This window comes from Brachycentrus maculatus, unplaced genomic scaffold (genome assembly GCF_059751285.1).
Source record: "Brachycentrus maculatus isolate JH-2025_06_01 unplaced genomic scaffold, ASM5975128v1 h1tg000227l, whole genome shotgun sequence".
Taxonomy (NCBI): Eukaryota; Metazoa; Arthropoda; class Insecta; order Trichoptera; family Brachycentridae; genus Brachycentrus; species Brachycentrus maculatus.
This window is the reverse complement of record NW_028280978.1, coordinates 439839-464511: the sequence shown is the minus strand read 5'-3', so window position 1 is coordinate 464511 and position 24673 is coordinate 439839. Positions and strand designations below refer to the sequence as shown.

The following is a 24673-nucleotide window of genomic DNA, read 5'->3' as shown; positions in this document are numbered from 1 at the left end:
TAGCGAATGCTCTAACCACTACATCGTACATTGGAGTTAAAAAAAATACTGAAGAAATTTTTAGAATAATTTTCTATGCGATACATATCTTCAGTGTTTAAATATGATATAGAGTGTATTATGTCTACATAATGAATCGTTATTTGAAGCTGAGAGTGAAATTTTAAGTACGAATATTTTGTTAGCATTGACCACATCGTTCGGATTCATAATGCGATAATAAGCAATATGGCGACCATCGTCCGAATTTACAAAATCTGTTTAGCGTACGTTATTTAAACGAAAAGTATGGTAACGAACAAAAAATATGGTAACGAAGCCTCATCCCGCACATCTTACCCACACTTTTTACAATCGCATTTTTTCAAGTAAATTACCATCGCTCTGTAAACATGTATTTGAAATCGAGTAAACACAGCCCGATTCGTTTTTTGAGACTTACAATGCCAAAACATATAAATTTGAAAAACTCGATTATGATTTGACTTTAATTTTTCTCAGCCTTCTCTACGCTTTCAGGGAACGTCATTTTACCAGCTGGGTTTTGGGATTTGTCCAAATAAGTGCTATTTATGTGCCATTTTTCGATTCTTGGCCAATTTTAACATTTTTGCTAAATAACTATGAGTCAGGGCTTCTGGGTTCAAGCCCACTCTACCACATAACATTATAACATAAACACGATGATTGCCGGTCACGCGTATAAGCGTGATAAATATTTACATTATGTTAAACCTACTTAGATAATATTAAAACCAAAGACAAATTTTACAAAGTTATACAAGCACAATTAAAAATATATGGCAAGTTTAAAGAAAAATAATAATTTGACCATTTCCTGAAATCCAGCTTTTCAGGTCGGCAATCAACGTGTTTTTCCTGAAAATGTCAAACGCACGGGAAGCCTATACGAATAATTTATAAAATTGACAGAAAATTTGCAAGTGAAGACGATGAATACAACAAGTTAATTTTTTCTTACTGTTTTTTGTTGTATTAAAAATTAATACTTGAAAAGTTCACTTGAATAAACTCATATATCGCTCACTCCTTTCAACAACGTCATACATAAAAAAAAAACTTGATTTTTCAGGAGATCGTTTTTAAAGTTTAAAAATATAATAAAATGTATTAAAAATAAATATGAAGCCACTTATTAAACTTTTTACTGTCCAACAAATCTTATTAGGTAAAACCTGAATGTTTTTTCTCCATTTGAAGAATATTTGGAACATTAAAAAAATTAAACACCTTTTCTTCAAAATGCAAAAACAACACTTGCTGCCCTGTACCGGGTAAATATTAAGTTAAAAATATGCCTCTTTTGCTGGGATATAGTACATTTTCTAGGCATTCCCAAAACATGAATACTACTGAAAAATGTCGTTTTTTGATTTATGACGTTGTTGAAAGGAGTGAGCGATATGTGTGTTTAGTTTAAAAAATGGCAAGTCGTTATTTGGTATTGAAAGTGAAACTAAGAATTTGTGACTATATCTTGGACCTGAGTGGCAATAAGCAGCCGGTATGCTTATAATATTCGTTATGCGATACGATAGTGTGTGGTAGGTAGTAAGGAGACTGTGTGTGTGTAATATACATATAATTATTTGGAACTGAAAGTGAAATTAAATACCCAAACCTCCATATTGGACCCTGGTTGCAATAAGCAATAGTTGACCACACTCCTGATACAGCCATGAATGTAAGTCGTGTACCTACACTATCTCATTTTAAAAATATTACTTCATTTGTGTATTTATTACGTGTGAGGTATCGACTAAAAATCCTGATTGTGATAAATGTCTGACTGACGAAATAATAATAAATGCGACAGATTTATTACATTATGACATCTCAACATAGATGAAGAAGAATATGGAAGTCTGGGTTTTTACAGGGCTTATTGTTTATTGTTTTTATATTTTCCCATGTATTAGTTTTGGTTATTTAAAAAAATCTTTTTTGTTACTTGTGTTCCAGTCTTGTTAATCCCATGTTACAAAATGAAAACTAGAAATTACTCATCGGGAACATTTTATGTATATATGACTTATGTATGTTATATGTTTAAAAAAAATAAAATAATAACAAGGCTTTCTATAATTTAAATCGGTATTTCTCAAAGTGAGCGATAACGCCCGCAATAAACAGGACATAAAGAGCCGACAGAGACAGATAGAAGTGCTAAGAAGTAAGATATATTTTTTCCTTCCCTCTTTCTATGATGGGACATTCTGGCGATTTTATTTTCCCCTTTGACGAGAAATCGTAATTGGGGGTGCCAGACTAAAAAAGTTTGGGAACCTGTGCTTTAATTTAATAACCAGTAAAATATTTTTAAATCGTTCATTATTTTTACGGATTTAGCAAGGGGTAGATGTTTATATTTTCAATTATCGTCCAACAAAGAAAGCTTTGATATTTTTTGTATCAAAAATTTGTTTTCCCATATTTTTTCAAAAGATAAACTATTGTTTTTTAAAAGTTACGATCGATTAACGTAAAATTATTTTTAATATCTATACTATATACGGAAAAGGTACATGTGACTGTACAAAACTCACTTCAAAGGTCATTTATTTTGTTATTACGTTTTTTGTACTCGATATTTGTACTTGCAAATATTGAAAATAATTAAAGAAGTTAAATTTTCTTCTCAATAATTGCTACTTCAAGGAAAATGGTGCATTATTCGGTAATTTAAAATAATGTAGGTAATATGACATTCAGCCAAATTACGCAAACCTTGAGGTGACATCTTGAAAGAAATGTGACCTCGTTGTCTGACTCCTTCAATCAAGCTATATGGGAAATAGTCACCGGTCAGTGTGCTCGTGACGTCATGATTATATATATATATATATATATATATATATATATATATATATATATATATATATATATATATATATATATATATATATATATATATATATATATATATATATATATATATATATATATGTATACAATATGTAATAATAATACTGTAACATTTATAACTTATTAACTATTAATTGTATTTGAATTCTATTTTAGACTACGTTATTATCATTCTACGATAGAATTTTCTAACGTCTAAAACGAGGGGTATGTGTTTATATTATTTTGTTTTATATAATTAGTTAACGAATATTGAAAGTGAAGGTTAATAACGTACAATTTATACGAAAACATCATGCGCTGATTAGCAAAAACAATCATAATTTATTCTCTCTTTGATGCTTTTTGTTTTAGTGAGCTTGCATACATCTGGCAAGCACGACTCCTTTCTTATTTAGACCCCACTACCTTGTTATACCCCACAGTGGCCCACAGTCATGTTTCTCTATATACAGTGGAAGTCAGATAAATGGACACGATGTTCTAATCAGAGATATACGTTTAAAAAAAATACTTTTTTTGGTCGGTATCCATGAAATTCAGGGAAAATTTCTTAAAAAGCAACCAAGATATACAATGTCTTATTCTATTGTGTTTATTTTATTTTATTCTCAAGCAACGATGCGGTATTATAATCAATGCAATTTCTAGTCGCAGAAATTACTTATTTGAAAATATTATGGAGTTCTTGACACTTTTTTAACATTTTAATTAGGTTTTGGAATATTTATATAGTGTGCAATTATATTGAAACGATTGCCCTATTTTTATATTAATAACGAAGGTATTTACCAATTAGAATAAATGTATCACTTAATCAGATCAACCTATCGTTTATAAAATAAATACTAAAAAATCTGACGACAAATCGTAAACGTTCAGACTTTAATTTTCCCTTTTCATAAAAAGTTTTTAAGTATGTGTTGAGAGATCGATGATTTGTCTTGATAACAATCACTCAGGGTATATATCCAGTATTTGAGTACTTCAAGATTTGGACATAATATATGTATTAACATAGTTCTAAGCACCTAAGTAGAAAATTTTCATAAAAAGATTTTAAGATACCATATTTAGGGCTCAGTTTGGACCAGAGAAAACATTAGATCCTTTCTAAATATGTACTGAAAAAATATTGGTACTCTATCTTGATAATAATGTGAAATTTAGTGTCTAAAGTACCATATATCCAGTCATCTGTTATAGAAGCGAAGGCGGATAAATGGCCTATTTTCGTTTCCGCGCATAATTTTAATTTTGTGTACGAATCACATGAATGCAACAAATATTTATAATTAAAATAAAATTGAATTGTTATTCCATTGCATCACCATTTAAATGCATAAAAGTTTTTATAAAGATGTATTTACTACAACATTTGTTTCAAATGTTGTGATTAAATTATGTAGTCAAATTATTAAATAATAAAAATGAAAATGGTATTTTCTGGCGTTTCTCAGGTGTGTGATTATAATCCAATTCGGACCTCAAATACTAATATAAGAGTTTCTGCTCCATAAAAACCTTCTTTTCATCTCACCAATAGATGTCTGTAGCGAAGTTCTAGTGATTCAAGAATAATGTTTCAAAATTGGTTTATATATATAGAGCTTCCAAGAATTTGAGTAATGTCGTTGTCAATAATGGGTAGAATTGGTGAATGTTACACGTGTGTAAAGTGATCACTTAAACCAGCCAATGACGTCGTCAGCCCCGTAAATGCCCAGACTTCCATATTCTTCTTCATCTTTGATGAGATGTCAAAAAATAATTTACAGTATATATATTTACTAATTTGACCACCAGTGTAGACATTGTAGATTGATTTTATGTTATCTACCGCGCTAAGGAGATCTCTAGCTGGAGATTAATAGTACAGGTGTAACATGTAAATGAACCGTGTATCGAGCATTGTCTTAGATTTCTTTTCGATCGGACATGCTTCATTACAAGTCGAGTGGGATTGGGATGTGGTGTGTGTGGTGCGATGACGGAACACCGAATACCAGTACCTGTCACTCACAGATGACAGATGAAAGTGTTGGTGATGGCTGTTCGACGGCCGTATTTCTGTGTCAAGTTTAACGAATCGACTTCTGATTAATGGCCCCAGAAGCTAGAAGACCTCTCGTTTATGTTGCACGCAGCATGTAGCGCACGTGCAAGCGATTATAGTCAGATATTCATCATTATTATTGTTTTCAATGCATCTTACGTCATCGAGAGGAGTTTCCTCAGCTTGATAGAAAGATTCAAACTTTTATAATCACTTTTTTTTTATTCGTTACACTACTACGTTTTATTGAGGAGTTTTGTAATTGGAAGTTTTATTGACGTTGTATCACCCCCGATTTGATGCATTTTTTACGGGGACAACAAGATCGATTCACAAAAGCTGAGATTCACCTGGCGATGAATAAAAACTTCATATTTTTATCTTAATACATAATTGAAAAATCAAAATCAAATATTAATGAGAAATATTTATGTTTATTTTATTTACAAAAATACTTATTAGAATAAACTAAATTATTAAAAATAGGTATCAAGTTGTGGTAGAATGGGTTCGAGCCGAGAAACTCTTACTCAAGAATCCGCGACACTAACCAGGGAACTACAACCTCACACCAATTATTTTTATATCTTGAATTTTCTAAAAAAAATCAGTAACACCCAATTTGGTTAAAAATAATTTACGTATATCAAATGTAGTACTGATATACAAATATTATGATTGATTACAAAATTTTAAATTTTTGATTTGTTAATTTTATGACTTTTTGATAAAACTTTTTCCAAAACTTTTTTTTTATTCATCTAAAATATTTCGATTAAAAATTCATAAACAGAATTAAAAAATTTTTGCTTAATTTATTAAGATGTATTTTCAAGTAAAAAGTTATAATATTTAGAGATATTTTCCATTTTTTATGATACTTTCGCTTGCAGTATAAAATTATTAGATCCAATATTGAACGTTAAATTATTAATTTAATACTGCATTTTTTTAGAATTCCGCAAGAAATGAACATCATTTTGTCATAAAATATGCACATTGCTAAAGTTTCTTCAGAGAACATGACGTCTACCTCATTAATAAAGACTGCACTATTATAAAATATCTAACAACACAAATTGGTTTATACGTAACATACGATCAAATGAATTCTTAGTCAACACAGTATGCAATAATATAAAACATTATATGGTTCAAATCAAACTCAAATCAAAAAATTGTAAAGGCACTGAATCAAATCTTCATATTGTTTGCTAAAATTCTTCTCGGTACACAAAATGCATCGTCTTACCGTTCCAAACAATTAAGAATTATTACATAAATAACAAGTAAATGATAATGTGTAATTTATCCGCCTCTCTGGTGTAATTGTTAGCGCATTTGGCCACGGCGTTTATTGCGTTTTTTCGATAAACATCTCATGTATAATAATTATAGTAAAACAAGATATTTTCCGTAAATTACGTTCAAATGAAAGGACCAACGAAACAATGACCAGTTTTCGTCCTTTTTGTTAGTAAATGTGATACTTTATTAAAATTGGTACATACATTCTACATGTGAAACAATTTCCCACAGTCACTTTAATAATTTAAGTAATAAATTCAAATTAGTACGAGGTTGTATAACGTATAATGTACAATTTTTACATCTTGATACAAAATGAATCATTTGAATAAAATGATTATGTAATTTTTTCGCGTAATTGAACCGCTTTTACATATTTCAATTACCTACGTGATGATGAGAAATATTCGAAATACCTAAGTACATATTGGGAAATAAACTCACTCTTGTTCGAAGAATTACTAACCGGTTAATTTTTCGAAAATGTACCGAGTTCTTCGACAACTTTTATGTATTCTCTTAATGCTCTTTTTAATGCTCCTTTCAGTACGTACTTAGCGAAATCACTTATTTATTGATTATACAGTATAAAAACTATATGGATTTTTCAAAAAAAAAAATTGAAACCAATACTTTATAATATATAACTATGGAGTAAAACACCGGTGTTGGGCAATTCTCTTCACTATCCAATTTTTTTTTGGGAAGCATTTAAAATCGGTGAAAAATCTAAATAAATGTTGTATGAATACATAATATTCCATATTATATATAATATTCCAGCTGTTAAAGTGATGAATACAGAAAATAAAATAAACTTTTTCATATATAAATGGAAAAATTGATTTACGTGCTACTTTGTAAGCACACGAGACTGCTAGTGTCTACATGAGCATGTTTTCAAAACCTTAATTTTAGCATTAAATTAAACTATTTAAAACATGGCACGATCAGGTATGCCAAATACTTGAAAGTGGTCAGGTTAGGAGTCGTAATAATCGGCGGGTATGTATGAGGAGATCCATGAACGTGGAAGAGGCGAAGAATGTTTGTAAAGACAGATTGGTGTGGCGTTCTATTCTCTCTGCCTACCCCTGCGGAGAAGCGGCGTGATGGTTAGTTAGTTAGTTAGTTATTTAAACTATTTCACTAATATTAAAAGTTAATTCATACATAATTTTTACTTATAACTTGTATTTACATTGTAAGCGAATTGTCTCTTATAACGTACGTACATTTTTTTAAAGGAGTAAGCTCCAATCTTAATTTTTTAAAGGCTTGTCTGCAGGTACGATTGTAATAATGGGGAAGGTAGATGTGAAAAATAAATCACAAACACAAAGGCTATTTGAAAATAAATATTTCTGCTAGTTGAGGCTCTACGGTTTAATCCTTATTTTTTATTAATTATTTATTTAAAAAAATATACAAAAAAGAGGTTTACTTATATTTTTATTATTTACAAAAATACTTCAAATTCATACTGTTTCTGTGAGTCTAAGCGGCTCATTATTAGAAATACGTAGGTATCAAATTGTGGTAGGGTGGATTCGAACCCAGAAACTCTGACTCGAGAGTCCTCGACACTAACCACGGGACCATAACCCGACACTATAATTATAAAAATATATCAATCTATAACAAATTAAAAAATTAAATTGAAAATAAAGTAAGAGGATAATTTACGGGGAGTTTCGTAGGTTGGCATATTTTCCTACATTGATTCCTTTTTTGCACAAAGCAAAGCACATATTTCGCTACTTACTACATATGTATACTAAATGATTAAATACTCGTACTGTTTGAAAGTTGTTCGTCTACTTCACTACCTCCGATTGTATTGACTTCTTCAGCATTTAACCTGCCAGGTCATACAGGTACATTGGTTCGCCATAATTACACCAGATATTAAAATAAAACATTTAGTTAAACACACATAATACCTTCTCTAGATTAAATTTTGTAACTGGCCTAATTCGATCCGAGATAATTTTGATTACTTTTCTGAGATCATACGTTACTAAATTAGCCATTCTAATTTGTAATTTTAATGTTTGATGATAACCTTACATCCTTGGACCAAACAAAGAAAAATTGATAGAGTCGTATTTGTATTTTATAAATGTTATTAATTCAATCATTATTTCTTGCCTCTTGATTTCTATTCTTTTTTCGCAATAAATTCCATACCAAATATGGTTTAAAATTAATTGTACACATATGAAGCAATACACCCCAAATTAATACATTCTTTAACGTAAATTAACATAATAGTGCAATAGTTTATCTTTAAAACATTTTATTAATTATTTTTAAATTAGATTGAACGGTAATAAAAATTACATGTATATTTTGGAAGAAGATGCAATTTATTTAACGAACTATGTGTTTGGACAGGAAATTTTTCCATATTTTCTCCTTTTCATCATCTACTCTTGCAAATCTCTAAGAAACCATTCCGTTTAATTGGGAGACATCGTGACCAGGAAATCTGGCACAAATGACGAGAGGAAACATAAAATAATACAATTAATGTTTTTATTTTATTTAGAAATAAATTCTTTATGTTTTAAGAACGTAATACTATCCAGAAGAAAAATTAAGATAGAGTATTTTAAGATGTTTTTTGGATATTAAAGTTTTTACATAAGCGTCGTGACGGCCTAATTAAACATACATAATATGACAATAATAGTGAACAAAAAGTAACTCATGTTTTCCTGATTACGGAGGTTTGAATAAAAGTAAGTTTTTTCTAAATTTTCAGAGAATCTTACACACTAGCAGTGTATCTTTACACAACGTTGTACGAGTTCGGGTATGCAATCCCGAGTGTTACCTACTATTCTTTTTCTATTCCCTTTCCCATTTAGAAGTGTTGTTTATTAAGGTCATCTGCATCCCATAAAATATATTACACACTCATATCTACTTCCCTTTACATAATAAACTATCAAAATACCACATCGTCAATCCGATGCGGTGCTCTATACACCATTGGGTCCGATAGGTGTCAGAAGTGATATGAAATTATCTATGTCAATTAAGTCAATCTGGCTTGACGCCAAATATTGATGTACAGAGACTATGATGCGGTAATTGCATGTAATAGGTGTTTGGGAGAAGCAAGCAAAGGAGTTCTACAAGCAAGCATGTGGCAATGATATTTAAAATATTTGTTGGGTTTGCATTCTACTATAATAGTAATAAAAGCTACGACTACGCTTAGAGGCTGCGCGGAAAAATAAATGAAGGTATCTAGATACAGTTCTTAGATTTTATTTCTAAGTGTTTTTTTTTTATTATTTCTTTTTTTCAGTTCATTAAAAAAACATTAATAAGCAAGGAGGAGTATTTTAGAATAATATAAAAACTTAAGAGCCTACTAACGAATTGCAGGTTAATGAAATTTCATTAAATTCAATTCATTAATTTCCCGAATTCAGAAGGACTTGCATATACGAGTACATACTATATATGAATATCTGACGTATTTTCATGAAAAAAAAACTTTTTTTTTTTTATTTATTTAAATTTATGGAATGACATGTTGATTATTTTAAAAATTAAACACTTGGATAGTACCACTTATTGAGTTTTATTTTATTATGTATTAATTATATTATTTTTTGACATTTCATCAAAGATGAAGAAGAATATGGAAGTCTGGGCATTTACGGGGCTTACGACCGTCATAGGCTGGTTTGAGTGATCACTTTACACACGTGTAACATTCACCAATTCTACCCATTATTGACAACCACACTACTCAAATTCTTCGAAGTTCTATATATATGAACCAATTTAGAAACTTTGTTCTTGAATCACTAGAACTTCACTAGAGACATCTATTGGTGAGATGTAAAGAAGCTTTTTTATTAAGCGGAAACTCTTATATTAGTATGTGAGATCCGAATCCCGGATTATAATCACACACATGAGAAACGCCAGAAAATACCATTTTCATTTTTATTATTAAGCTTATAATTTGAAAATGGTATTTTCTGGCGTTTCTCATGTGTGTGATTATAATCCGGGATTCGGATCTCACATACTAATATAAGAGTTTCCGCTTAATAAAAAAGCTTCTTTACATCTCACCAATAGATGTCTCTAGTGAAGTTCTAGTGATTCAAGAACAAAGTTTCTAAATTGGTTCATATATATAGAACTTCGAAGAATTTGAGTAGTGTGGTTGTCAATAATGGGTAGAATTGGTGAATGTTACACGTGTGTAAAGTGATCACTCAAACCAGCCTATGACGGTCGTAAGCCCCGTAAATGCCCAGACTTCCATATTCTTCTTCATCTTTGATGAAATGTCAAAAAATAATATGAAAATAACTCCTGTAATTGGAGATAATCCAGATTTTGTGAACAAGTATTTGGACACACTCAAAATGTTGTATATTAATTATAAATCAAACACAGATTGTTTGAGTCTACTAAGTTGTATTTTATTAACAAAAACACATTAAAATTATATTGTGACAATTGTTTCGCCTTGTTAGGGCATTATCAAACGATGTGTGTTTTTGTTAATACAATACAACTTAGTAGACTCAAAAAATCTGTGTTTGATTTATAATTAATACATAAATTAAAACGGAGTTCTACAAATTAAACGCCAAATCAATAAATAAATTTATTTGATAACACCACGACTAGTTTCAAAACTACAGATGTCTTATTGACAGGTGATTAGAGAAACATTAGTTTTCGAAACTAGTAGTGTGTAATGAAATAAAACTCAATAAATGGTATTGTACAAATATTTAATTTTTTAAATAGTTAAATTATAAGTTTTAGGTTAACTAGTTTACCTTTTTAAAAACTGTAATTCATGCCGATAAAATATTGATTTTTCTCAAATACTTTCATTATACGAGTTTTTCTAGTGCGGTGATTAATGTAGTGACCAATGTTAATAAAATAACACGTTACGAAATAACAGAATGACAATCATTGTGTATTGAAAAAAATGACGGTGTGTAATATCGTGTACGAGTACTAAGACCGCATAGCCAAATTTCGCTTATTTTAATTTAAACACACAAAAAAATATATTACACAGAAAAGTGAGCATTGTGATATAATAATTTCAGAAGCCTTTTGTCGGCGATTATGTGGTATTCAAAGCTATTTTCATTTTTTAGTTAAACAAAAGCTTCTGGATATTTGTATGGACCGTTGAATCTAGTATAGTGAAAGTTGATGCACGATTTGTAAACGCTTTTAAATATTATTGAAGTGAAGAGTACTCTTGGATGAGCCTGCGTGATGCATCTAATAATTCTGTAACACTCATTTCCTTAAATAAATAAAATAAAAAAAAAACATCAATGGAAAGTAATAATTACTCTTATTCAAAAGTATTATAACATTGGTTTCACAGTCACACTTTTTATCTTAACTTATAACATTTTTATTTATTTATTAATATCTCAATCGAGACAAAGAAGTCAGAGTATTTACAGGGCTAAAAGACTGTCATTGACGGATTTAATTTATCTCTTTAATATCCTTAATTTTATTCATATTTAGACATTTACCATGTGGTTTGTCATTTTGGCTTTTGTTTTTTTTTACAAAAATGTTAGTAATATTGGTATATAACCACATACCGAGATTTTTTGTCTACCGGTTTCGAGACGTACCTGTCTCTTTGTCAGGAAAATCACTGCAACAGATTGCTTTACACTGTGTAATATTTACATTTCTACCCATAATTTTAACAAATAAAAAGTTACAATTCTCAATTAATGACTTTTTTTTTTTGTAAAAAAATATTGTGTTTTTGGACGCTATATTTCTTTTTATTTAAACCTCAGACCGAGCCACAGCAACGCGTGGCCGAGTACAGTTAGTTACTTTTAAAAAAAGAACTGATGTGTGTTTGAATAATTTTTCAATATTTTTTCATTATAAAATATTTTGCAAATTGCATCAGTATCTTCTTTATAGGGTATAGCGGTTATGTAGAATTGCCATGAAGGCAAGGTAATCTGCATTCAAGAGAAACAACATTGATTACTACTCTAGATTTCGATCTCGAGACCTCACACACATGCCAAACCACATAAATTGACCAAAGTAGAATTGTATATTATTTGTGAAAGAAATAATTACAATTATTATGTTAATATTATATTCGACCACACAAAATTAAATTGAAATGAAATAAATAAATTATCGGTGTATTTTTTGTGGAATAATTCAACGGGACGATACATAATTTTTATTTTATTTTATTTGCAAAGCACCCAAAATTGAGTGATAAGGGTAATACATAATGAACAGTATAAAATTTGTAAGAACACTTGTAGTATTGATAAACATCATCACCAACGCACGTCTGAAATTTTTTTTTTCTGAAAATTATTTTGATACAGAATATTTTTACAGAAGTTTTTTTGACCGCAATGGTCAAAAAAGCTTTTGTAAAAAAGCATATTTGAAAGCATATTTTTATCAGTCCTAGATTAAATTTAAAAAAAAACATGTCACAGTTGTTTTTAATAAATTGAATTGTTTCAAATATAAAAAAATTGCCTCATATAAAAAACGCCCTATGTTATGTCAAAATCTTAAAACAAACGATGAATAACTTTAGAAGATATGACATTTCGGATAAAGTAACATGAATTTTCAACTTTATAGATAATTCATGTATCCCAAAATCATCAAACTTATGTTAAGACTTTTTTATCTATAGCTTGTGTGATTTGTAATGTTTTCGAAATGCTAGAATCCAATTAAAGTTTGTTCAAAAATTTTCTGCGATCATTTTTACGTTTAATTCGTACGTAGTACATAGTTTGGGTATTTTCAGCATTTCTCAACTAACAACGTGACAACGGAACCCATAGCGAAGTGCGAATTATACCAGTGGCGAGTGAAGGAACTCATTTACTCAAGAGTGAGTATTTCTTGTAAATAAGAAAAAAAAGTTACATATCCCTGATAAGATAAGAAATACAACAATACTTTAAGTGTGTCCAAATTTTTGTTTACAACGCTGTTTTTGTTCACATAGGACATATTTATATATTGATGCTACGTCTCAATATATTGATACTACGTATCAATATATGAATAGCTACGCATCTAAATTAAGTCTGCCTATTAGACGCAAATTAAATCTTCCTTATTGTCCGCCTCCGTTGTGTAATGGTCAGCATGCTCGGCTACCGTTCTGGAGGTTCCGGGTTCGATTCCCAAGGGGAGTTAAATAAATATAAGTGATTTTTTCACTGTAATATTTATTCGAAATTACCATGGACCGGTACCTGAAGCGGAGGGCTGATCACCTTTCCTTCATGTATAAACGATCAAGATAACACTGCGTTTATATGACAGTGCCCTATGCACCATTTGGGTGCGGATAAGGGTTTTATCTATATTATTATATATTTATCTTCCTAACTTTTGCTATATTTTATTCCTGCTGTTTACTTTTAACTCATTTAAAATTTGTGAAATTTTGTTAATGGAATGTTACAATTACCTGTTTTATTTGTTATTCATAATTGTAAATGTATTTATATTAATGTTCTGTTAAATTTCTAATACATGATTATAGCAAGTGTTAAATCAATCAATTATATATAGAATGGCTATGGCTTAGGAATCCCTGAGTGACGTGGGCTATAATTGATTGATTAGTAAGCACTTGATGTAAATTGATCAATATTTTAAAATGACGATATCAAGGAGTTACTTTGATGTCCCGTTTAAGTTGGCACGACCGAGTGTTAATTTATGAAACACGTTTGAATAATTCCACTTATTACGTGAATTCCATACAAAGAAATCAATTTGCGGTTTATTCTCGTCTAGAAAGTTAATGCCGCGCCAACAGATTGTCCTGAAATTATCTCACATTGCCGTATTCGCCTGAGCTTATTAGGTTCTGCTGGAGGTCACTTTTTGAGGTCAGAATTTCACGAACAATTAATATTACATTGACAAAAGAAGGAATTCGAAAAATTCTCACGAGTTATGTATTATATTTGGAACATAAGTGAATACGTGACGAATCTATTTTGCACATATTTATATGTATATATATATATATATATATATATATATATATATACATACATATATTTATATGTCCGCCTCCTTAGTGTAATGGTCAGCACGCTCGGCTACCGTTCTGGAGGTCCCGGGTTCGATTCCCAGGGGGGTCAAATAAATATAAGTGATTTTTTCACTGTAATATTTATTCAATATTATCCTGGACTGGTACCTGAAGCAGAGGGCTGATCACCTTTCCTTCGTGTGTAAACGATCAAGATAACACTGTGTTCATATGAAGCAGTGCCCTATGCACCATTGGGGTGCGGATAAAATTATTATTATTTATATATATATATATATATATATATATATATATATATATATATATATATATATATATATATATATATATATATATATATATATATATATCTATATATATATATATATATATATATATATATATATATATATATTGTATATATATATATATATATTATATATATATATATATATATATATATATATATATATATATATAAATATATATATATATATATATATATATATATATATATATATATATTTATATATATATATATATATACATATATATATATATATAAATATATATATATTTTTTTTTTTATATATATTTTAATATATTTATATACCGTAGAACGGGGCTATTTGAACTTTGATGTGTTACTTGAGCCCATTACAAAAAAATATTTAAATCTGTATTTGGTCTACAATAATGAACGTATCGACAGTATCCATTGTTTCCCTGACAGGTGTCACTTATTGTCACGATACTTCGATCGATAGCACGATCTGATTTTTTTTTGTACTGGGCTCAAGTAACATATCAAAGTTTAAGTAGCCCCGTTCTACGGTATATATACATATAATGCAGATAAAGTAAATGTGCATGTATATTAAATAAATAAATAAATAAAAAAAATCCTCTTCTGCTTGGTGTAGGCCATGTGGCCTGTCAACCAATATGAAGAAGAAGAATATGACAATATTAAATATGTCGAAAATTATACAGATTTATTTTTTAAGGATCATTTTTTTGCCGATCTGTGTGATTCGAAAACAAAATTCGTTTACAGCATTTGAAATAATTGTTTTATTACTTAATTTAGTAGTAACTTTATAACTAATTTAGCCCACACGCGTTATTATTCTTTTGCGCAAGAAACCATTCATCGATGTTAAAAAAAAACATGCATAAAAAACACATAGTTGACTTTGTAGAAAAAGTTTGAGTCGCCCTCACACAACTTTCATGTGTCAGGTGTAACATTACATTTAACAATGAATTCGTTACTATTTAAAATGTGTTCAAATCCGCGGTTACAGTTCTGACGAATGATCACTCTGTCTTCATATAATTAATAGTCGAGTTAACATCTGTCGTTTCGATGTAGTGCCCTATGCACCACATTGGTGTAGATAATAAAATAAATGCAGATACACATACATAAAAATATGCATAAAAAAATAAAGCAGTGGTCTCAATGGGAGTTCTCAATGATCTCATCCACTGTGGGTACATCGGGTACTGTATCCACCCTGCTGTGGCTCTAATGGTTTTCATGTTGAGTATCAGATAAAGATAATGGCGTAAATCATTTATGATATTATATTACATTATGATATGAGGAAATGCTTGAATGTAGAAGAGGCGAAGAATGTTTTCAAAGACAGAATGGTGTGGCGTTCGATTCTCTCTACCTACCCTTGCGGGGAAGCGGCGTGATGGTTAGTTAGTTAGTTAGTTATTATGGCCGTAATTCTACGTTCTATGAATTACAAATGCGTAACTACGAAATCAAGAAAGTAAAAAAAGTATGTGTGAGAAGATGATCATTTAATATAATCTAGACAAGTCCAGTGAAGCGTGTGAACAGATCTAAAAACGAGATGGGAAATGATAACAATAAAAAATAATAAAAATTACAACATGCAATGGCCGTTGTTCGGTCGAGGAGTATATTGCAGCCATCAAAATGAAATGCATTTTACCTACAATGAACAGGTACAAAGTGACTCGTCTGCATTTACGCAATGATTGAGGTATCTAAGTTGAGTAAACTGGGCAATGATTCGTCACATAAAATAAATCATGATTTTTATTAGCTTCCACTCGTTTGTGAGTGATTTTGCCTCTTACAATAAAATACATTGAAACACTAATAGAAATGATTTAAGAGGAGAGAGAGGAGAAAAAATGTAACAAAAATTAACTGAAAATTAAGAAAATATTCGTTTGTTCGCATCATTAACTCAAATTATGATTTAATGTTATTATTATTAAGAAATCGTACTTTCAACTGCTTACCAAAAATATAAAATCAGAATTAATTGCGACCCGCCAAAATTTTACATGGCTATTGTAGGTTAAATATTAAAATAGAAATAGAATTTTAAAAACTTACTCAAGGCTACAAAAATAATATTTTTTAAATTTAAAATGAAAGAGAAAATTCTTTGTTTTTCAGTACTTCAAATGTATTAATAAAGGAGAAAGAAGCCGCTAAAAATATCTAATATAAAATAATGGAATGAACCTGAAATATGAATAATTATATTATTGATTGATTGATGTTGAAATAGTAAAGCTCATATAAACGTGGAGTGAGGTGACTATTGAAATCTTTATGTTTTATTATTGCTACTTTTAGACTGTGCACTAGATCAGGCATGTCAATCCCGCGAGTATTTTTTTACGGCTTGTTTTTTTTTTCATTTATTTTAATTCTTCATTGAAATATTTTTTTGTACGGGAACATATGATATTCTTTTACAAAATTATTAAATTTGATCTACTGTACCTCATGTGACTGTCTTTGATAATAAATTATTAACTTAAAGTTAGATAAAAATGAAAATGAGATTTTTGAGTTTTTTGATGTGGCCCGCCGCGGCGGGCCACATCAAAAAACAAAAAAAGGCGCGCCGGCGAACCCGTATGCGGCCCTTGGCGCCTTTTGAGATTGACACCTCTGCACTATATGGTGCAAATTCAACATAAAAAGCCTTAATTTTATCAACGTGAAATAAAACATTTTTTCTCGAAAGAGCGGCAATCACTGCAGGCTTCACTCTACTTCTGATTCTGGTTGCTTTGGTCTTGTAGATCACTAGTTGGGGCGGCGCGGGGTGAAGTCGGGAGCCTCGGGAGGCGGGGTGGTGTATCTTCACTCTTCACTCTTCACGGCACCGCATTACGCAACGGCCCGGTAAACCTTGAAGAGAGTGAAATGGAAAGTGACCAACGGCTACAACTGGCTGGGCCCACCGACTCAAATAAATCAAGAGGAAAAGTATTCTAGTCTTATTATGGTATTGTGCCCTATCCCGAGCGGAGCGCGTGCGGGCTTTGTTTATTTTATAGCAGTCCCGGGCCTGCCTACTAGCAACTTTAAATCACAACAATAAAATACATTTACAACATTTTGAATGTGTCCAAATACTTGTTTACAAATCTGTATTATCTCCAATTAGGAGTTATTTTTTATAAATCCAGGATTCGGACCTCACATACAAATTAAAGAGTTTCTGCTCAATAAAAACCTTTTATCCCACCATAGATGTCTCTGGTGAAATTCTAGTCCATTTTGATGTTCAATTACACAAAGGCAAGATGATCAGCCGAACTATTTTATACATATGGTACTTAATTTAAAATACATATATTATAAATGCGCTCATTGATAAGTTCAAAGTTCAAAGTTACAGAAAAGCAAAAAATGCAAATAAACCATAAAAAAATAATAAATACGCATTAGATATATTTTTTCAGGGGTAATATGTATATTTATTATATCGCTCACTCCTTTCAACAACGTCATATATAAAAAAAGACAATTATCAGTTGTACATGTTTTCGGAATGCCCAGAAAATGTACTACATCCCAGAAAAAGCGGCACATTTATACATAATATTTACCCGGTAGGGCAGAAAGTGTTGTTTTTGCATTTTGAAGAAAATGTATTGTTTAATATTTTTTTTAAATACACTTAATATTTTTCAAATGGAGAAAAACCCTTCAGGTTTTACTTAAGATCTGTTGCACAGTAAAAATTTCAATAAGTTGCTTGATATTTATTTTTAATATAATACATTTCATTACATTCTTAAACTTTAAAAACGATCTCCTGAAAAAAAAAAATTATATGTGACGTTGTTGAAAGGAGTGAGCGATATGTACAATAAATAAGTAAGACCGGAATTATGTAATTTTTCACTATCTGCGTTACTTATTTTATTTCAATTGATGGATCACCCTTAAACAGCTATAAATAGGTACACCCTGTTCTAGCTATAAATAGGTACTGGTAGGTACCAAATACCTAATATCGCATATTATTTTCAACAATTTTGCACACATTCACTTCCTCGACATTTTTATGTAAAGATTATGCACCGGGCATTTATGTGTTTGACTGATTCATCTAACATCTATAATCTGTAGTGTATAGTATGTACATCATGTACCCGGGTATTATGTATCTATCTCTTGTCTCTATTTACCGAACGCACGTGTACCGTCACATCTTTTGTCGACAGGTATATTAAGAATAAATTTCTCTTCGTAATTAAAGTTCCTGTCCGTGAATGAACATTGGCTTCTAATACCAGATATGTCCATCGATTCGTCATGCGTTTTGTAATACTAACTCTTACCGGTGCTGATTACAATCCTTCGCTTCGAATGGTCATCAGTATTCATCAACTCGGAACTCCGGCGAGTTAATCACTCTCCGATTATTATTGATTGATCAATTTCCTGACCGTTAATACTTTTGATAGCCTTAATATCTTGTAATACACGAGCTATTATAGACTTCTTATTACGCATTTTTTTTTTTGACATGTCGCTCACTCCTTTCAACAACGTCCAATATCAAAAAAACTTGATTTTTCAGGAGATCGTTTTTAAAGTTTAAAAATATAATGAAATGTATTAAAAATAAATATACAGCCACTTATTGAACTTTTCACTGTGCAACAGATCTTTTTAAGTAAAACCTGAATGTTTTTTTTTTGTTTGAAAAATATTTAGTATATTTAAAAAAATAAGCAAATACCTTTTCTTCAAATGCAAAAACAACACTTTCTGCCCTGTAGCGGGTAACTATTAAGTTTAAAATATGCCGCTTTAGCTGGGATATATTTAGTACATTTTCTGGGCATTACGAAAACATGCACAACTGAAAATTTACGATTTTTTATATATGACGTTGTTGAAAGGAGTGAGCGATATGTAAAGCCTCCCTGACTCCTTTAGATGTAGATAGACTCGAGAAATACTTTCCGATCAGTACTTGTATATGATTTCGATCCTTTCCTTCGTTTTTTCAACTCTGCGAATCAGTGAAGAAGGTCCTAATAAATCAGTATAGTAAAACCCCCTGCAACGTTGACATAGGTACCCCTTTATATTATCTTAGGGAATTTTGCAAGGGGTTAATGTTTCAAATTATATTTTTACGTTTTAACTAGCGGAAATTACTGTAATGAGTCATTTAAAATTGAACCTATCTCAGCGTTATAAGGGGGTTTACTGTATATGTATATAGTAAGTTTGAAGTCACCTCAAAGGCATCCCAGAACTGGCCCGACAGCCAAAAACCACAGCCAACCATAGCTGAACTGCTCAAAAAACAGTATTGTCACTGCTCATTGGGTGTTGTTATGGTTGTATATCGTAGGGTATTTTTGCGTTAAGCATTTGCCTCATCGAAACGGATATATATATTTTTTTATATTTTTCTCCAAAACAGACATTTTTAATTATCACGAAGCAGCATCATACTTTGAATTTGCTTTATTTATATTTTTGTTTGATTAATAATTTTTCTCATTAGATTTAAGTTTTGTACTGACATTTCTTAGTGGAACTGCATTTTATTTAATAAAATAACTTTTTCACTTTGAGTCCACTACCTAGTAGATCGAATTCCGATTGATGAATTGAAATATACAATAAGTAGCTATGAATTTACAATAAAATGACAATTTTCTATATAATTAATATATCCTGGATACATTTTTTATACGTAGGTTTTTTTGGAGGGCCGGATTAAAATCTTGACATCTTTTGGTGACCACTGGTCTAGACCTGTCAAAAACTATAAGCAAAAGCAGATTTCAACTGGATGAGGATAGGATACATAGGGTAAGGAGCAACTTAATATATTTTTTTGTTAGTAGATGAAATATTAAAAAGCTTTGTAAATACGGATATCAACATGATAAATAGGTACCAAATCGTAAAAAATGCTTGGAATAATCCGAATAAAACTCGTATATACGTACTCTAACAGGAACTCTCAACAAAATTACTAATCTTTAACATCAAAGGGGCGTATCTACTGTAGACGTACACAAAAAATATTAATAAGTTTAGTTCGAGAGCAGGGTTCTTGACCCGAGAGATATTTTGACAAATCGATTCGAAAGCCAACAAAAAAATATAATGGAACATCAATTAAAAATAGATTGGACTTCAAGGAAATGCAACTAGGTACTTGCTGTCAATTTTTATTGGCTTTTAAATGAATCAAAATGAGTACCTACTCCAGAACTTCTTGTTCCCTCCATTTTCCACTTATGTACGGCATTGGTTCATAATGGCCGTAAGTGGGAGGTGGATAAGAGGCTTTATTATTCTTTTTTAATGCAATTATTTATTTAAAAATCTTTCTATTGTTGTCTGCTTTTGAAAATCATTAATCTGTATAAATAAATTTGTAAATAATCCGTATATTTAAAATCTTAAATCTAAAGTAATTTATAAACTGCTTTGATTTTTTACACAGCGTTGCATTCAAATATGTAGGTACGTTCTATCTTTCGTTATAATCTGTTGTATTTCCTTTCTAAAAGTATTTTTTTAGCATACTTAGGAATTTACATAATTCACGCTATTCACGCTCATTACCACTATCGTCTCTCTATACGTAGAGTAAAAAAATGTAAAATCACATTTCAAAAAATACGTTATAGCTAATTTTGTACGGTATTAGTTGAGAATAAATTTACAACATTTTGAGTGTGTCCAAATACTTGTTCACAAAATCTGATATAAAAAATATTCTTAAAATATTCTTCTTCATCTTTGATGAGATATCAAAAAATAATATGAAAATAACTCCTGTAATTGGAGATAATCCAGATTTTGTGAACAAGTATTTGGACACACTCAAAATGTTGTAAATAAATTATCTGGTCAAATTATAAGCTTAATAATAAAAATGAAAATGGTATTTTCTGGCGTTTCTCATGTGTGTGATTATAATCCAGGATTCGGATCTCACATACTAATATAAGAGTTTCTGCTTAATAAAAAGCTTCTTTATATCTCACCAATAGATGTCTCTAGTGAAGTTCTAGTGATTCATGAACAAGGTTTCTAAATTGGTTCATATATATAGAACTTCCAAGAATTTGAGTAGTGTGGTTGTCCATAATGGGTAGAATTGGTGAATGTTACACGTGTGTAAAGTGATCACTTAAACCAGCCTATGACGGTCGTAAGCCCCGTAAATGCCCAGACTTCCATATTCTTCTTCATCTTTGATGAGATATCAAAAAATAATATGAGAATAAATTTAGCAAGGAAATTTTTTTTTTTAACTTTCGAGCTTGATTCAATAAAATATTCACATTCATAAGCCATTTAAAAAAGGAACCGTAACATTTTTTTAAAATAACTATGTAAGAAATATTTTAAAGTAAGTAGGTACTGAAATGGAACACATAAGTACCATTGTAAATTATCTATCCCAATTTTTGTTTATTTTTGTATTAATACTTTTTAATATGCTAGAAAATAAGAATTGAATGTGAGTGACAGAATAGGGAATCAATCCAAAATCCTAAACAACACGCTTGGGACCAAAACCCGAATTTATCGAAATATTTTTATTTTCTCCGTTTGTAAAATTATGTACGTACTTAATTTGTTTAAATTCTATTCACGTGCCCTAAAAGGTTGTGGGCGCTGGGCATCGCGGGTAACCTACCAACTCAACCTGTTATATAAAGCGGACCCGCGCCAGTGTGTACGCATGCACCTATGCAGGTAGGTACCTACCTTCTGTTAGGTAGGTACTGTAGAGATACTCCTCACTACGTTCTGACTAGAACAATGCGGATGTGCGGCCACTGCATTAGAAACCGAGTGACGAAATCGGATTATCACCCTTCAGCATTATGCAATAATTATTATCATCATACCACAAAGTAACGCGATGCATCGCTGTGAGGTGAATTAAATCAGTCCGACTCGAATTGAGTTGTTAAATTTTATGATGTAACCATTTAATAGCCACCGCATAGTGTAACAAAAATGTAACTCAAAGTGATTGTTGATTTATCAGTCGTCAATCTTCAGGGAAAATTACAATAGGCTACCACGCCCAAGCTATTTTTTTTAATCTTCCTCGTGTACTAAGTACTTAAGCATATTTAAGATCAAGTTTTATTCTAAAAAGGAAATCATTATGCTTTTTTTTCTTTAAGTTTTACTTAGTCAATACCAATATTTCTTAAACGTATTGTGACGCTTGTTCCAAAAACAATATAATAATAAAATTAAAATGTAAAAATAATTAAATTAATAAATAAAAATAAGAAATAGTTCCTACCCCGCATTCAACATTCGTCCCCAGGACCCAACTCTAAAATTTAGAATTAGCTACACATGCGGTGTTTAAAAATGATGCGGAATGCATCGAAACACGTGTCACAGTAGATTAAAATAAATAGTGGTATTTACTAAGCAAAATTAAATCATTTTTGTTTGGATAATTTTGTCAAATCAATTTTCAACTTCAAGTCCATACAACAAATAGTTTACCTTCATCCAGTCAAAACAACAATTTTTCTAGTGGAGTACATTCGGTTTGTATCGCGTGTGCTTAAAATCAATATTGCTACGAAACATAACACTTTGCTACGAAATTTTTAACGACTATAATAAAAATTTGGATAAACTCCATAATTTTTGTAATTTCTCCGTGCTTTCTTTCGTTGAAGAAACAATACTTAGACAATTACCTTTTTTTTACATATTTATTTTAATTTTTCAATATATGACCATTATTACAAGAAAAATGTCGTTTAACTCTACAAAATTGAATACACACGCGATTATTATTACTAAAATTGGCGAATTTATAGCACAATGGTAGATCGAAGACAATAAACATAACACGGTTGTCCAAACTCAAAACACAGTAAGGGACATTTTTTTGTAGTACGTTTTTTTTGCATTTTTGGACTAAGTAGATTCTACTTAGTCCAAAAATGCAAAAAAAAAAACATGCTTTAAAAAAAATGTCCCTTACTGTGTTTTAAGTTTGGACAGCCGAACAGGGCTGCGATTTTTAATATTTTTTGTGTGAAATATAATAGTTTTATACGTGTGTTAAAAATACAAGCTGAATGATGTATAGTGATTTAAAATTTATGTTTTAGAGATAGTTTAGTTATTCTAATGAGTCTATTAAGAAAAATATATTATTCGGATCACTTTCGTTTATTGTATAATTTTTTATCTTCGATCAAACGACCAATTTATTCAAATCCGTTTGCCAAACTAGTTTTCTGTGGTATTTTTATGAGCAACTATAAAATGAATTACATTTCATTGATCTTAAATTTTCACCCTCTTTTAATATAAAGAACATAAGGTGCATTTAAAGAAAGTTATCCAACTATCATCGTGTGTATCAAATAAAGGTACCTACATTTTATTACATGTATTATAGGGTACTGCCATTTTTTTAAACTCCTTACCTTCTGTTACACTTTGCAAAACCATATATTTATTTCGAAGAAAAACTAAAATTTTCAATACAAAAATAGTATTTTAAGAAAAATTAAATAACGTCATGGTAAAATGTTACCTGGGTTTAAAGAAAATTAAATTGTGATTTTTCGTATATTGGGCCTTAAGCTAATTCCGCAAATATAAATGAAAACGATTTATCGATATTTCTAATTATTCATCTTAAAAATCCATTCAAATATAGAGTATTTCAAATCCGATATTCATCCGACATTCATTCAAGTGAAAATAGCCTAATGTAAGTGACGCAGTGAAATTGTTTGAAGGAGTCCAAAATCAACTCCAAAAGTCACGTACATTATTTTTTATACTAAACTTAAGTCCACCTCCGTAGTGTAATGGTCAGCACGCTCGGCTACCGTTCTGGAGGTCCCGGGTTCGATTCCCAAGGGGGGTAGAATAAATATAAGTGATTTTTTCACTGTAATATTTATTCAATATTATAACCCTGGACTGGTACCTGAAGCAGAGGGCTGATCACCTTTCCTTCATGTGTAAACGATCAAGATAACACTGCGTTTATATGACG

The 24673-nt window shown here is 30.4% G+C and overlaps 1 protein-coding gene across 2 annotated transcripts in view; it reads left to right on the top strand.

Moving 5' to 3' along the window:
* The window catches only part of LOC148306756 (fidgetin-like protein 1), a 58595-nt gene that overhangs the window by 16073 nt on the left and 17849 nt on the right, over nucleotides 1–24673 (top strand). The window contains exon 1 of one of the 2 annotated variants that reach the window (XM_088264468.1): nucleotides 20360–20466. The exons of the other annotated variant lie outside the window; for it this stretch is intronic. The gene's annotated coding sequence lies outside the window, so the exon portion shown is untranslated. Of the gene's footprint in view, nucleotides 1–20359; nucleotides 20467–24673 lie in introns of those variants that run through there. 2 annotated transcript variants of the gene reach the window in all.